Source organism: Nyctereutes procyonoides, unplaced genomic scaffold (genome assembly GCF_905146905.1).
Source record: "Nyctereutes procyonoides isolate TBG_1078 unplaced genomic scaffold, NYPRO_anot_genome, whole genome shotgun sequence".
NCBI lineage: Eukaryota > Metazoa > Chordata > Mammalia > Carnivora > Canidae > Nyctereutes > Nyctereutes procyonoides.
The window spans coordinates 4,667,764-4,684,077 of record NW_026575146.1 but is presented as its reverse complement, the minus strand read 5'-3'; the positions used below and the strand labels follow the sequence as shown (position 1 = coordinate 4,684,077).

Here is a 16,314-nt window from a genome sequence, read left to right as displayed (position 1 = left end):
GGAGAATCAACAGATGCCAATCCTGGGGTGATGCAGATGTTGGAAGGATGTGACAAGGATCTGAGCAGCTACTAAGCAAATACTCCAGCCAGGAATTATGAACATTCTAGAAACAAATGGAAACAGAAAGTCTCAGCCAAGAACCAAGTCAAAATCTTTAAACTGAAAAAATAACTAAGATCAGGAACAAGGCAAGGATGTCCACTCTTGTCATTCAGAATGACCATGATACTAGAAGTCTGCCAGTGCAATGAGGCAAGATATGGGTGGGTAGATAGATAGATAGATAGATACATACATACATACATACATACATACATAGAATATTGATGAGAAATGAAGAAATAAAATCATCCCTAATTTCAGAAAGCCTGATTACCTACATAAACAAAACAAACCCCTCAATGAATACATAAAAACACTTCTAATACTAACACTAATAACACTAGATCAACAAGTCACACAATAGGATACAAGGTCAATGCACATAACTGAATCATATTTCTGTATCTTAGCAATGTGTTGAAAACTTTTTTAAAGCACCATTCACAATAGCTCCAAAAAGCAAAAAAGAAAAATTTAGCTGTTGAGCTAGCAAAACTGACAAAGAATCTGCTTGATGGACACCACAAAACATTAGATAAATATGACTTCGTCCTAGAAGATATACACCTAAAAATATATTCAGCCTCGTTAATGACTAGGGACATGCGAATTAAAATAAAAATGAAGTCCCATCACACACCTACTAGAAGGGCTATCGTTAAAGACAACAGACAGCACCAAGTACTGACAAGGATGTAGAAGAACTGGAACTCTCTACATTGCTGAGAACCATGCAAAATTTTGCAGCCACTTTGGAAAACAAGTTGGTAGGTTTTTTTTAAAAAAATTCAACTTACACTTAATATACAAGCCAGCAATGCCAAGTGAAATGTTGGAAAGCACTGTTCTAGATGACCTATGCAAATATGCAATCAAACAGCCGGATGCTCCCTGGTGAGGGCAGGTAACCAAGAAGGGCTTCAGTCTCAGCTATGTATGTAGGCTAGCTTCCCAACTCATTTTAGTTGAGTCATTTTCTTTCCAGAGATGACTCTATGCTACAATGATGATGTGAACATTGGGAATTTTTTATTATTGTGCTTTTTATAAATGATCCTATCATGTTTCCAGTCTACATTCCATTTCTTGTCAGTGCCACTTACCTGAACACTTCTAGGTGAACAGATTAAGCCATTTCTACACCTGAAAAATTGAGAACTGGTCTACAGGGACTGACAGCCAGGTATCCTGTATTAACTCATTGGTCTCCAAGGTCACAATGAATGCAGAGCTCTTTAATCCATTGTGTCTGGGGCAGATGAACTTTCCTGGATACCATGAAATATTTATGATTTTTAAAAAAGAGAGAGACTTCATATTTTGAAGCAGAGGAGATTGCGGGGAGACCTTTGGAGGAGTTGCTAGGGCCCACAGAAATTTAAAAACAGAAACCATTGATGCGTTGTTTTGTTTGGAACTGTGAATTACATTGAGAAGGATTTTTCCTTACCGTTTATTCTCCCTGGGTTTCAGTTTCCTCATCTGTCTTTTGGGTTCAAAGTATAATCCCACTGAGGTCTGTCCAACTGTAATGAGTTTAATGGATGGACCGGCATCCCAGTCACCTTTCTAGAAGGTCGGAATCTCAGTGCGCTGATTTCCCAGCTCTAGGAGATTGCCTGTGCTTGCACCACGTACCCAAGGAGGCCTTGGCTCCTCCCACAGCAGTTCTGAGACTTTCACCTGAGGATCATTCAAGGTCGCTGTGTACAATGCAGATTCCACAGCTGCTCTGCCAGATATTTTGATTTTGTAAGTCTTGAGTTGAACCCAAGAAATTGCAGTTTAAATAAACATTCCAGGTCATTCTGATGCAGATGATCTGTTCAAAATACACTAAACTGTCAAGGTTAATAAAACCACAGACTGTACTAATATATTGCTGAAGAGCCACTGTACCACTTCACTGGGTCCTTTGGTGAAAAACAAACAAAGCAAATTTCTATCCAAGGAATTTGAAATCTAAGTTGTTTTTGAAAAAGAGTATTAGGGGAAGAGGTTAAATAAAGAAAAGAAACTTCTCTCTACATGGATTTCCCTAAATTTTTTTTAAGGTTTATTTACTTATTTTAGACAGAGAGAGAGAGAGAGAGAGAGAGCATGAGCGAGCAGAAGGTGCAGAAAGAGAAGAAAAAGTCTCAAGCAGACTCCCCGCTGACCGCAGAGTAGGGCTTGATCCCATAACCCTGAGAGGGTGATCTGAGTCTAAACCAAGGGTTGGAGGCTTAATAGACTGTGCCACACGGATGCCCCTTTCCTTCCCTTCCCTTCCCTACTTTGTTTAATTTTCTATAAGGGTTTTCCCCAACTAGAAGATATGTGTGCTCTGTTTGATAAGATCCAGATGTTATTCCTATATGTTGTTGTGGAGATGAGATGAAAAGCAGGAGTAGTCATGAAAATGCCAGAAAACATGACATGATCCAAAGGAGAGAGAGGAATTAGAGAGAAAATAGTAGGTTTAATGTGAGCCTAATCCAGAAATTAGAGAGATTTTCACTGTGTGAGTGGAAATAGATCGGCTCATTTTGAATTCAGACATTGTAATTTATCTTGAGATGAAATGTCAGGAGGCAATGGCCCTGTCGTGGAAGTGGAATGGGGACAAATCCACTGGGTACAAGTCTGCCTCTGACATTTGCCGACTATGTAGTGTGGGGCAAATTCCCCAACCTTTGTGAGCTTCATTTTTCGCAGCCCTAAAATGGCACCAACGTGATTCATATTGTGATTTTGTTGTAAAAATTAAGAGATAACACATACAAAAATCCATTGTAAAATTGAAAGCTTATCAGAATTAGGAAAAACAATTAGGAAATTATTTATATGAGGTAATTTGTGGTTTACCCCAGATGAAATAATAAGATTATATTTCTTTATATAAACTTGAAATCACAAGTTCTTGAACCTATGAGGAGAATGGTTTTGCTCCACATAAACCTGAGACTTTAGACACAAACAAGAGAATAAATAAAATGGGAACCCTCAAGAAATGGGCTTTCGTTATTGTTTGGGGAAAATCTTTGAAAATTTCTCTTGGAAGCAATACAAGAGGCATCCCCCCAAAATCACACTTATTATGTTACTACGTGAGTGCCAAGAGTTTCTGAAAAGCAATCAAAGACACGCATTCAGAGTCCACTGAGCCAAAGAGGCTTGGGTTTAATTTAATGAGTTTAATGAATGGTCCTACATCCCAGTCACCTTTCTTAGAAAGCCTGAATCTCAGTACAGAGATTTCTAAGTGCTTATTCTGTAGAACACAATTTCTATCTGACCTCAGGATGTCTTCATTTTATGAAGCTTTTTATAGCTATCATTGAATATATTGTCTGACTAGCATTTTTATTATTGAGAGAAAAGCTTTTGGTCTATGATTCATTCAGACAACTCTTGACACTTCAGCATAGAATTAACTACAAAAAATATACATAAGCATGCCGGTGCTACAGAGCCCGATTTCAATACTGACGTGTGAGGATGCAAAGGTTCAGATCCAGGGAAAAGATCAAGGGATTCAGGAATAGAGATGAGTGCATATGAGAGAATGTACAAGGGTGTGCTTGGGACAGGGTAGGTGATAGATGGAATATCCACAAGTCACACCTCTTTCCTGGAGTAATTAATAATTAAACCCCTTTCAATATCAGAAGCAATTTTGCAATAAATTATGGGTCACTTTAGTGATAGATCAAGTTGGAATTGTGATTTTCCTCTGTCTGCTGTGATAAAGTACAATTTGCTGAGTCTTCCCTAACCTAACTGTGGTTTTTTCACCCTTGATTTCTGGCCCTTTTTGGATTTTGAGTGCACACAATTCAACCCATGCCAACTGGCAACAAAATGTTTTAAAATTTTTTTTTTAGAATCCACACACTACACTCTTAAACGTGAGCTCTGAGTGGACATAGTTTGAGCTTTAGAAAGTTAGTGAGGCTTTTTTTCCATTTTTTTTTGTTTGTTTGTTTTGGGTCGACAAAAGCTATCAAATAGTTTCATTTTTATTAAAATCTAGTGGCAAATAGAGATCACACCAAGGGGAAATAAGATACACTTTTAATTAACAATTTTCATTTCTACTAATTATAGGTCTAGCAGTGTCATTCTAATTTAAACCAGCAATCCCTCCTCGCTAATGATTTCTTAATGATACTGAAACCATGAGGCTGTGTCAATGCTTTAGGTCTGCGTCTGCTCCTCAGGGCCACATCTACTGTGCCCTGGATGCATCTGGGGTGAGGATGTGGGGGTGCCGAGGGTTCATGTGGAGGGCAACAGACAGCCCAGGAAACCCAGAAGGATGGGAGTCTGAAACCATAAGTAAGTTGAATATGGTCAGGTTTTTGAAATTGCATGTGCATCTTATTAATTTGAATGTCTTTCAAGTCTTTAGTTCTAGTCCTTATTATCATTCATCTTTATTTAAAAAGTTTTTGAGCACCCAACACTCTGTGAAAGCATATATGTATTTTAAAGATTTTATTTATCTATTCATGAGGGACACAGAAAGAGAGGCAAAGACACAGAGGGAGAGAGCCTGCTTCTCCCCTGCAGGGAGCCCAGTGTGGGACTCGATCCCAGGACCCCGAGATCATGCTCTGAGCCAAAGGCAGATGCTCAACCACTGAGCCATCCAGGTGCCCCAAAAAATATTTTTAGTATAAATTTGTAAGACAGAAAATTTAAAAATGAATAAAAACAGCTTACTCATATTTTCCTCTTGCCCTCATTGTTCTGTCACACACATTTGTAAAGGAGCAGATGCCCCATTTTGGAGACCCTTGCCTCAGATACCTTTTGACATTCGTCCAGCTGTGGATCTGGATCTGGATTACACATCTGGAAGGATGTACAAGCCACTCGTTGGGAGGGAGAAGTGTGTATGCAGATTTTTCTCAATGTTCTTTCAGCTTACTCCAGACCCATAGACTCCACGGGTGGATGGGACACATGTTTCCTGGCTGCTGGTGGTCATCCCATGTTCCCTTACTTTTGAAAACACATTCTTAAGCATGGCTGTCCCCTGTCACAAAGGAAGACATGATTTCTATTTTCCAAGGCTATGTGTTATACAAACATCCTTGAAAAGGTACTCAGTGCACTGCTCATAAGAAACACCAGAGATCCATGGAGAATTGTCTCCCTGCATAATGTTTATGGCATTTATTTCTGCAGAATAATGATAATTTCTGGTTAGTCTTATTTTTATATGTAAATGGATCTAAAGTTTACCCCAGTTCTTTTCATTTTTACTCCCCCCACCCTTTTTTTTTAATTTTTTATTTATTTATGATAGTCACACACACACACACACACACAGAGAGAGAGAGAGAGAGGGGCAGAGACACAGACAGAGGGAGAAGCAGGCTCCATGCACCGGGAGCCTGACATGGGATTTGATCCCGGGTCTCCAGGATCGCGCCCTGGGCTAAAGGCAGGCGCCAAACCGCTGTGCCACCCAGGGATCCCCCTCCCCCCACCCTTTTTTAACTTTATTTCTTGTTTGGATAGATTTCATTATTAGGTAGTATTTATTTTATGTGTTTACTTGTTTTTGTTTATATGTGTTATTTTGTTTTTATTTTTATAAAGAGCCCATAGAAACCATATTTCTTGATCTCTTTCACATTTAGGAACATCTACTATTTTTTGCTTTCCTGATGAGTTGACTATGTATGGTATTCTTAGACCACGCTTTCTTTCCTTCAGATCTTTAAATTCTCCAGTAAATGTTATGAAGAAGTCTGAAGTTCACCATTTAGCACCTGCCATAGTAAAAATGGATTTGGGTTAAAAAAAAAATCAGTGAATATTTAAAACGACAGAGGAGGGGTGCCTGGGTGGCTAAGTCAGGTAAGCAGCTGCCTTCAGCTCAGGTCATGATCTCAGGGTCCTAGGATGGAGTCCTGCGTGGGGCTCCCTGCTCAGCGGGGACTCAGCTTCTCCCTCTCCCTCTCCCCCTGCTTGTAAGCTATCTCTCTTTCTCAAATAAATAAATAAAATCTTAAATATAAAATAAAATGGCAGGGGAATGTTTGATGAGGAACAGAACATTTACACACAGAGAAGTTAAATGTTCTGGTTCCCTCCAAACACCACCCCCTCTTCCTGACTCTTCACCTTGTGATATTAACCAGAAAGGTCTAAAGAGAAAACTCCAGGTATTTATGGAGTCACTTCCTGCAGACTCTGGTCCTCCCACACTGTGCTGCCAGGCCAGGCTTCATTTCCCACCTACTGCCTTTAGGATCCCATTTTACACATCAAAGGACTGGGCTCTACCAAGATTCCAGGGAAATTTAAAAGGACAAAATAAAATGGTATTCTAAAGCTATTAGTTGGGGACAAATAGGAACTACAAGAAAGTCACACAAATACAAATAAGGTCTAAAAAAGGCCCTGAAGAATGTTGTCAGGGGGATCCCTGGGTGGCTCAGCAGTTTAGCGTGTGCCTTCGGCCCAGGGCCGCATCCTGGAGACCTGGGATCGAGTCCCACCACGAGTCCCACCAAGAGTCCCACCACGAGTCCCACGAGTCCCATGTCAGGCTCCCTGCATGGAGCCTGCCTCTCTTTCTCTCTCTCTGTGTCTCTCATGAATAAATAAAAAAAAAAAAAAAAAAAAAAGAATGTTGTCAGATTCCAGATGATTCTGACTTTTTTTTTTTAACCTGTTGTTCTAGTTCATCCATTTCCATATGAAAATATGACCTCCTTGTGACTACGGTTAGTAAGCCTCTATAGCATCAGACCTGCACCTTTATTTTTAGCCTAATTAAAGATAAACTTTCTACTTCCAAAAATGGAACTAAGCACGGACTTCTTCTTTTTTAAAATCATGAACGAATCATTTACAATGAGAAGTTGACTCACAAGGCATGTGTGAAACCAAAGTGAGTGTGGAGGCTGCCTCCCATTCTCCCTATGCCTTGTGGGGTGGTGGGGGAGCCAGGTTTCACTTCTTACCACTCAGGCCAGAAGGGCATACAATGACAGTAGTGACACAGGGGTTCTGCTAGGAGTTTGTGGGGCCCAAGATTGAGTTTCTGTGTGTCCGATCTAGGTCACATTCCCCGCATGGGCGCCCAGGAGCCAGCCACAATGTGGACCAGTGCTCATCCTGCTCCCTCAGGCTTCTCCAAGGAAGGAGAGAGAGAATGGCCTTAGGGCCGTCCCTTTTATGAGACTAGCCAGGGGTGTGTCTGTTCTCATTGAGAGCAACCCAACCAGGAACTGCATTATATCCAAGTAACTGGTAAACAAGACACTTTCTCCTTGACGAAACATGAATCAGGCTCCTCTGAACTCTCTTCTCAAGTAAGCCCTGACCTCAGGCTCAGTCATCTTAGCAAGAACTCTGCTGAATTGGTTTGGTAAAAATCCTCCACTTTCCAAATCTTATCACCTTGGACTTCCCAGTAAGAATCCCCCTATGTGGTGCAGTCAGTTAAGCATCCGACTCAGTTCAGGCTGTGATCTCAGCATCTTGATCTTAGGGTCATGAGACTTCAAATATAATGGAAGTGGGGTGGTCTTGTCTAAAGGGGAATCTTTCTCAATATTTCATCAATGCACCCTTTTGTGGTTTTGCTGTTTCACTGGTGAATGTTTTCAGCATTGTGGGAAATAATTTATTTTTAAAATGTAGTTGTGATTTTTAAGATTTTAAGGAAGGAAATCTCAACAGATAGGGTCATTTCTTGACTTAAGATGTTAAATTTCATTATGGCAGGAGATGTGTCATTGGGTGTATTGTCATGAGCTCTGTAAACAGTGTGATACTATAATATATCTAGCAAGTGAAGGGTCTTCAGGTTTATGGTGTTGAAATGCTGAGTGTTGGTTTGTGGATAGAAGCAGAAATGCCCATGCCATGTGTCTCTGTTTGTGAGATAGTAATCTGATAACCATGAGGTTGTATTGTTGCAAATAATATCATTAAGTGCATTATTACTAGATGAGGGTATGTAATGTTAGAAAACAAAATGCAACTGAGTAAATTTTAAAGATATTGTTGGCTTCATTCAACAATTAATGAATTAGGTAGCATTCAATCTAGCAGAGAGAAAGGAGCTCTTAGGACCTGTCCAAAATGAAAAAGAGCAGGGATAAGGAAGTTGTAGTAGGCATAACAGTAGGCTGGATACTACAGGGTTACCTGAGGGGATGGCAGGAATCTATCCAGGAGTTTACCTAACTAATGCTGATCAGGTGATTCCTGATCGATTGGTTTAAGATTCCATTTTTGGGAGAATTGAATTTGTAACAAACTCTTGTTTTGGGGACATGAGGCTGAGCATAAATGACTCCATATTGAGTCTATGGTCTGGATTTTAACAGTAATATGGCATGCAGCCATTAGGGTCCCAGCACATATCTACTTAGGGTTCTGGGTTCTGTGCTTTTTGTTTCAATATACAAGTAAAGGTTCTCATTTTGTAGATACAAACAATAGGGATGACTGACACCAACTTTCAACATGCCCATAGCAACTAGTTTTAGGCTAATGTTTGGATTCAATTATTTTCATTTAATTCAATCAATTAAAATGGCTCTCTGCTGCCTGCTGCCACTTGCTTCCATTCTTTTCAAAGCATTCTGTCTTCATTTCTAAATGTTGTGTCCAGACAAGCTGGAAAGAAGAAGAGGCCAGGATGACTCCTAACACAGCCATGTGTTTTAGCTCTAACAGAGAAAAAGCCAGATCTGAATGTCCACAATAGCCAAACTGTGGAAAGAGCCACAATGTCTTTTGACAGATGAATGGATAAAGAAGATGTGGTCCATATATACAATGGAATATTACTCAGCCATCAGAAGGGATGAATACCCACCATTTACTTTGACATGGATGGAACTGGAGAGTATTATGATGAGTATAATATGTCAATCAGAGAAAGACAATTATATGGTCTCACTCATGTGAAATATAAGAAATAGTTAAAGGGACCATAAGGGAAAGGAGGGAAACTGAATGGGGAAAAATTAGAGAGGAATACAAACCATGAGAGACTCCTAACTCTGGGAAATAAACAAAGGGTTGCAGAAGGGTAGGGGGTGGCAGATGGGGTAACTGAGTGATGGGCACTGAGGAGGGCACTGGGTTTTATACTATATGTTGTCAAATTGAATTTAAATATTTTTTAAAAGAATAAAATAAAAAAAAAGAAGCCAGGTCTGGCTGCCTGTACTATTGGAATGCAGATGCCTAACAGCAACACCAAATAGTAAACCCAAAGGAACAAGGAGCATATACTTTCCAGACTAAATAACCTCTCCCTTGAAACTATCCACTCAACTTGGTAACCTCTGTTCCTCAGGGCAATTGGAGGTGACTTTTTTTTTAAAAGATTTTTTTTTTTAAGTAATTTCTACAACCAGCAATATGTGGCTCAAATTTACAACTTTACAACCCTGACATCAAGAGTTGCAAGCTCAACCAACTGAGGCAGCCAGGTGCCCCCACTTGTTGGTAACTTTAAGCTATTTAAATCAGCTCAAGGATATTTCTTAACATGATCTCTTATGTATAGACTTAAACAGAAACTATTTTATGTATAAACTATATTATCTTCCTTATCCTTTTGCTATATTTGTTTCCTTTCATTTTTTATTTAGTATTTTATTTTTAAATCCTTTGTTTTAATGCCAAGTTGGTATAAAAAAGAACAATTTCCAAATAAAACCTACATATCCTTAGCTCCCCAACACCCTGTCCAGATCCTAAAATAATCTTCCAGCTCCATCTGTTGACCCTAAAGAAGTCTCTATAGGAAAGATAACCAGCCGCAAACCCAAGTCATTGTTCCTACAAAGCTCCACATAGTGGCAAGCCCTGTCCCTAGAGCCTGAAATCCGTCAGAACTCAGTGGCTAGATAAATCTCAAGGACGACTGGAAAGAGGGCTGTGTCAATGAGCACCTGTCTAGGACAGCAGGCAGATTGTACCTTGTCCTATTGACCACAGAGCCCCACAGTGTGTTTCATGGAAGAAAAGGCCCTTTGAGAACTGCAGCACAGAGGTATGGAAGGGCTAGCCTTTTGTCAGAGAATTCCCCACAAATGCACAAATGCGTGGTGGGGGGTGGCTACAGGAAAGAGTAGATGATAATGTGTACTAGGTGGACTGATGGGGGTCACATTCCAAATTCTTTTTTTTTAAGATTATTTATTTATTTATTTATTTATTTATTTATTTATTTATTTATTTATAGACACACACACACAGAGAGAAAGAGAGAGAGAGAGAGAGGCGCAGAGACACAGGCAGAGGGAGAAGCAGGCTCCATGCAGAGAGCCTGACGTGGGACTCGATCCAGGGTCTCCAGGACCATGCCCTGGGCTGCAGGCGTCACTAAACCGCTGGGCCCCTGGGCCTGCCCACATTCCGAATTCTTGAGATGAAGTGTAGCTCTTCAAATTCTACTTGCTTTGCCTGGGATAGGTGGGTACATCGTTCTGATTATTACTGAAAATATGCTCCCCCTTTATCAGCAAGGATGTGTAGCCCTTTTTTAGGCTGTGTTAGGATCTTATTTAAGATGATTTTAAGGAGAGGGAGGAGCATCTGGTTGGCTCAGTAGGTTAAGTGTCTGCCTTCTGCTCAGGTCATGATCCCATGGTCCTGGGATGGAGTCTAGCAACACGCTCCCTGCTCAGCAGAGTCTGCTTCTCCCTCTACCCCTCCCCTCTGTTTGTGATCTCTCTCTCTCTTTCTCTCTCAAATTAATAATAATAATAATAATAATAATAATAATAATAATAAACGATTCCTATGACTCTAAGAAACTGTTCTGCCCATAGGCCAAGAGATAGATTGAAGTCCCAGTTTTAACTGCTAGATATAGAAGAAAACATAATTCCTGCAAGGTAAGTCCTTGATTTGGAGTTGGGGGAGAGGGGATTAGGCAAGCTAAGAGATCTGCTCCAGCTCAACTTGTCTACTCTATTCTTTACAACCCACAAATCTATTGTATTAAAAGAGATAAACATCCTGGTGTGTTTTAAGCCACTAACTCACAGGATTATTCTGAAGTGGCAGAAAAAAAGAATATATACAGAAGGCCAGAACTGGGGAGAGTGGTATACTTTCCAGACTAAAAATTTTACACATCTTTTTGGGGAAAAAATTGCTTTTGGGGTGATTTTTTTTCTGGCACAAAATTATCCAAGAGGTGGTGAATTAGTTGAGGAGCCTCATTATATCCTACTACCCAAAGGCAAAATTTCCACATCTGAGATTCTTCTTTAAAGACTATAACTGGGGAGTGTAATAATTTGGCTAAATTTCACTTCATCCGAAATTTTTGAGGCCCTGAAATATACAAAAGAAGCTTATTCAGTAGGAAACACTGAGTCCATCCTCCTCTTTCCATTTATTATTTTATTTTAAATAAAGACTACTTATGAGTTGGTTTAAGTATAATCCTGTGCCTGGTTCTACAAAAAATGCACATAAGCATCCTGATAGCCTAGATCTCGCTGTGAACACAGCATGGGTTCAAAATTTGGCATGTCTGCAATTATTCAAACATCGTCATCTTTCATTAGTTACTGATAAATTAGGCAGGATGACAAAATTTTGAACTAATTTCTTTAAGAGATGGATGGTGAGTGTCCACTGCACAAGCGGTTTGAAAGTCTGGCCTGCAGTTTCTAGGGCTTTTGCAGCCTGTGTCTGCATCAGGGAACTACTTAAAAGAACTACTTAAAAATCAGGTATACCTCAGATTGCATGGACCTCAGATACCTGTGTATTTTTTAAAAGTCAGAAAGGCAATTCTGTTCATTTTAGGGCTTAGAAACTATTGTTGTAATAAAAGGGCTTGCTAATTATTGTATCTGGCTAAAGAGATGAGTCAAAGAGATGAGCCCATGTTTTGTTTTCAGCAGAGATCATAGATCACACATGACATTTATCATAAATCCTACATGATTTGACAAGTGTGTCATGGACCAGAGAAAAAGCTTAAATAATTTCCCTGGGGTTATAAATATGTGAACAGCAAAGCCGTAACCAGAATTCACAGTCTCTGAATTGCTAGTCCGTTTTATGAGTGAGATCTGCTGTCATTCTTCATCCCGTCTCTGATATAGTCAAGTGAAATGAAGGCAAAGGCAAACAAAGAAACTCCTGGATATCTTTTTAGTCTCTTTTGGTAAGTTTTAGGGTATAAGAGTCCTGAACATGATGAATGAAAACAATTAGACTGAATTAAAGATAATTACAGAACAAATAGAGGTCTAAAATCTGAAGAGACACCAAAGCTTGATAAGCCAAAAAACACACAAGTTAAGTCTAATGACTGGATACAAATACTAGCCCAGGAACAAAATAGTAACGGGTGTGTCCAGAAGGATAATGTCAAGGAAGGATGTTCACAAGTTAAGCAAATCCAGTTCTGTTTGAAAAAAAGAATGACCATATTCTGTCTATTGCATGGCTAGCTAATGCACTAACACTTGGCCATTGGATACACAAATACATTTACGCTTATGCATATGTCGTCTACATACACAGAGAATCTGGTAGGGTCAGGGCAAAACTATTTTACTTTTTGTGTGTGTGTGTGGAAGAAAATTGAAGTTTATAGAAGTGCTTTTGCAGTCAGTAGTGAGGAGCACAGAGCCAGTATTGCTGGCTGTTGGTTTGAGGGTTGGGGGTCTTGATCGAAGAGAAATTAAAGCCCCAGTATTCGTGAGTCCAAAGAACAGTCTGAAGAATGTATGGGTGGCAAAACATCTATCTGATCCAGGGTGAAAGCTCTGCCTCTGGGAGCTACTAACATGCCAGGGGAGCAGGAGAGATTGTCTGAAGCAATAGTAAAGTGAGAGTAGTAGAGTCTTCAGGGACTTGCATCTTCCAATCACACTCTGGAGTCTTGGGATCCAGGATCAGTCCAGGAGGGCTGGAGAGGAGGGTAGAGCTGTCCCTGAGCTGACCAGCCTTGACTGTCTCCCTAGGGTGGAGGAATGGGGAAGTAACTGTGAGCTTTGGCCTCTTCCCAGCTAGAGCCCCGGGGGGTGCTAGTGGGAGCGGGGAGGATGAGGGGTTGAAGTGGGTGTGCTCCAGGGCTAGGACAGGCCCCTAGGAACGCCTGGGTGGCTCAGCGGTTGAGCATCTGCCTTGGCTCAGGGCGTGATACTGGAGTCCCAGGATCAGGTCCCATGTCAGGCTCCCTGCATGGAGCCTGTTTTTCCCTCTGCCTATGTCCCTGCCTCTCTCTCTCTCTGTTTCTCATGAATAAATAAATAAAATTATAAAAAAAAATGAGACCCCTAAACTCTCTGGCAAGTCTAAATGTAAAGAAAGAGAAACTCCTCCCATTTCAAACCTTGCCTTTTAGAATGGCTAAAATTAACAATACAGGAAACAACACGGTTTGGTGGGGATGCAGAGGAGGTGAATCCCCTTACAGGTGGTGGGAATGCAAGCTGGTGGAGCCACTCTGGAAACAGTATGGAGTTTCCTCAGGAAGTTAAGAATAGAGCTACCCTATGACCCAGCAACTGCAGTACAAGGTATTTACCCAAGAACACAAGAATACTCTTTCAGAGGGATACACTTACCCTGATGTTTATAGCCAACAACAGCCAACTTATGGAAAGAACCCAAGTGTCCATCGTCTGATGGCTGGATAAAGAGGGAGTGGTTTAGATATATATGGACACACACACACACACACACACACACACACGATGTAATATTACTCAGCCATCAGAAAGGATGAAATCTTGTCATTTACAATGGTGTGGAGAGTATACGATGCTACATGAAATAAGTCAGTCCGAGAAAGACAAATACCATATATCACTCGTATGTGGAATTTAAGAAACAAAACAGATGAACATAGAGGGGAAAAAAGAGAGGGAAACCCTAAAACAGACTCTTACCTAGAGAACACACTGAGAGGTGCTGGAGGTGGAGGTGGAGGGGGCAGGTAACTGGGCCATTAAGGAGGTCATATGATGTGATGAGCACTGGGTGTTGTAAGTGAGGAATCACTGAATGCTACTGAAACTAACATCGCGCTGTATGTCAACTAACTGTATTTTAAATAAAAATTTGAAAAAGGGGGATCCCTGGGTGGCGCAGCGGTTTGGCGCCTGCCTTTGGCCCAGGGCGCGATCCTGGAGACCCGGGATCGAGTCCCACGTCGGGCTCCCGGTGCATGGAGCCTGCTTCTCCCTCTGCCTATGTCTCTGCCTCTCTCTCTCTCTCTCTGACTATATTAAATAAAAATTTATAAAAAAAATTTTGAAAAAGGGAGAGAGAAAAAAAGAAAAGAAAGAGACTTACTACCAAGGAGTAAGGATGTCTGTGGAGGGCGAAGTGGGGAGGAGGCCAGGTTCACAGAGGAGAAGCACTGAGCAGGTGTGGGACCGGGAGGGGTGCAGAGCGCCAAGGGTGCTGGGGGGGGGGGCAGGGGTGGCAGGTGCGGGGAGGGCCGCTGCGGACGTGCCGAGAGGGGACTACAGGTATTTTAGCACTATTGTAGGCATCGTGGGGCCCATGTAAGCAGCAGCAAGTTTACCCTTCAAGGACTAATCCCTGCTCCAAGGACTTGTTCTTTCTGATCAAGTGCTCACTCACTCCCAGGTAGTCGACGTGTGGCTGGGATCGCCCCGTGCACCGAGGCGGCGCGCACCCGGGCCTGGGACTCGCCGCGTGGGCGGCGCGGGGGTCAGCCGGGGGGGCGGGCGGGGCGCCTGCGGGGAGCCAGCCCGTCGCGGTGAGCCGCAGGCGCCGCCTAGCACCCGCGGCCCGGGTCAGGGCGCGCACCTTCGTGTCGCACGAGTGGCCGCGACCGGGACCGGAGCGGGGCCAGCGGGAGCGCGGTGGGGGGAGCGCGGGGGGGGGGGTGGAGCGCGGCCGAGGGCAGGGCCAGCAGCGCCCCCAGCGGCCCCTCGGGGAAGTGCCACGGGGAGCCCTGCGGCCGGGCCCGAGCCCTGCGCACGGCGGGAATCCCGGGCCGCCCGAAGCACATCGACTGGGCTTTGTAAAAAGGGAGTCGGAGGGCCTGCATCTGAAGGATAGGACAGAGAAGGCCTTTATTTTTTATTTTTATTTTTTTCTTATCCCAGATTCACTGGAGCTGCCGGGACCTGCTGAGGCCGCTGACCCCGGAGGCAGAAGGAGGAAGGGAAGAGCTGAAGCAGACAGGTGTCCTGAGGAAGGTGGCTTGGACCAAAGGGAAACGTTGACTAGAGGAGGATACAAAGGAGAATATTCAAAGCAGGAATAGCCAAGCCCGGTAGGTGTCCAAGTGTGGTCTCCGGGCCAGCGGCAGAAGCAGCACCTGGGAACCTGTTAGACGTGTGGGGGATGGGCCCCTACCCCCCCCCCCCCCCCCCCGCCATGTGCTGGGTTACCACCGCGGGATGGGGCCCCGCAGTCCCGTCTTAACACGCCCCCCCCCCCCGGGGACTCTGAGGTCGGCTAACACTTGAGAGCCACTGGTTTACCCTAAGGCCCTTATTCCCAAATACTGGCCTGTGGTTTGACCCACTAGACTCACCTGGAATCCACAGAAGGCACATTCTTGATCCACACCACAGAGAATCTGTAGCTCTGAAGGTTAGAGCTGAACGATTCAGACTTTTAAAAAATTTCCCAGTGATTCTGTTATTCATCAACGTTTAGAAGAGATTATCTTTCTAAGACACTGAGGTCAAAATGAATTGAAAGATTTGGCCTCATTATAGAAGGGCTCGTTTAGCAAGTTGTGGAGATAGCATAGAGCCAGCCTAAGAATACGGATTTAGGAGTCAGAGAGACGTGGGCCAAGTCCCAGGATCAGAGGCACCTGCTTCACTCAGTGGAGCGTGCAATTCTTGATCTTGAGGTCGAGAGTTCAAGACCCACGTGGGAAGAATTTACTTAATAAAAATTAAAAGAATTCCCAGAATTACTCTAAATCTAAGCATTCTTATCTATAAAGTGGAAATAAAAATTACCAAGGCATTGTTATAAAGATTAATTGAGGTAATGCATCTAAAGCTCTTAGTAAAAAAATAAAAAATAAAAAAATAAAGCTCTTAGTAAGTGCTCGGCATGTTGTGGCGTTAACTGTTATTATAGTAATCTAATTCTATTCTTTTGAAATGAGACTGGATGGGATGGGTGGGGTGAAATTAAGGAAGACTTTGAAAGCTAGATGGAGGTTGTATTAGTGAGGGTTCTCCAGAGAAACAGAACCAATAAGACATA

General features: G+C 42.3%; 1 pseudogene; it reads right to left on the bottom strand.

The window, feature by feature from the left end:
- The window catches only part of LOC129499776 (39S ribosomal protein L40, mitochondrial-like), a 39,707-nt pseudogene extending 24,616 nt beyond the window's left edge, over positions 1 to 15,091 (bottom strand).
- Between the last annotated feature and the right edge of the window lie 1,223 nt (positions 15,092 to 16,314).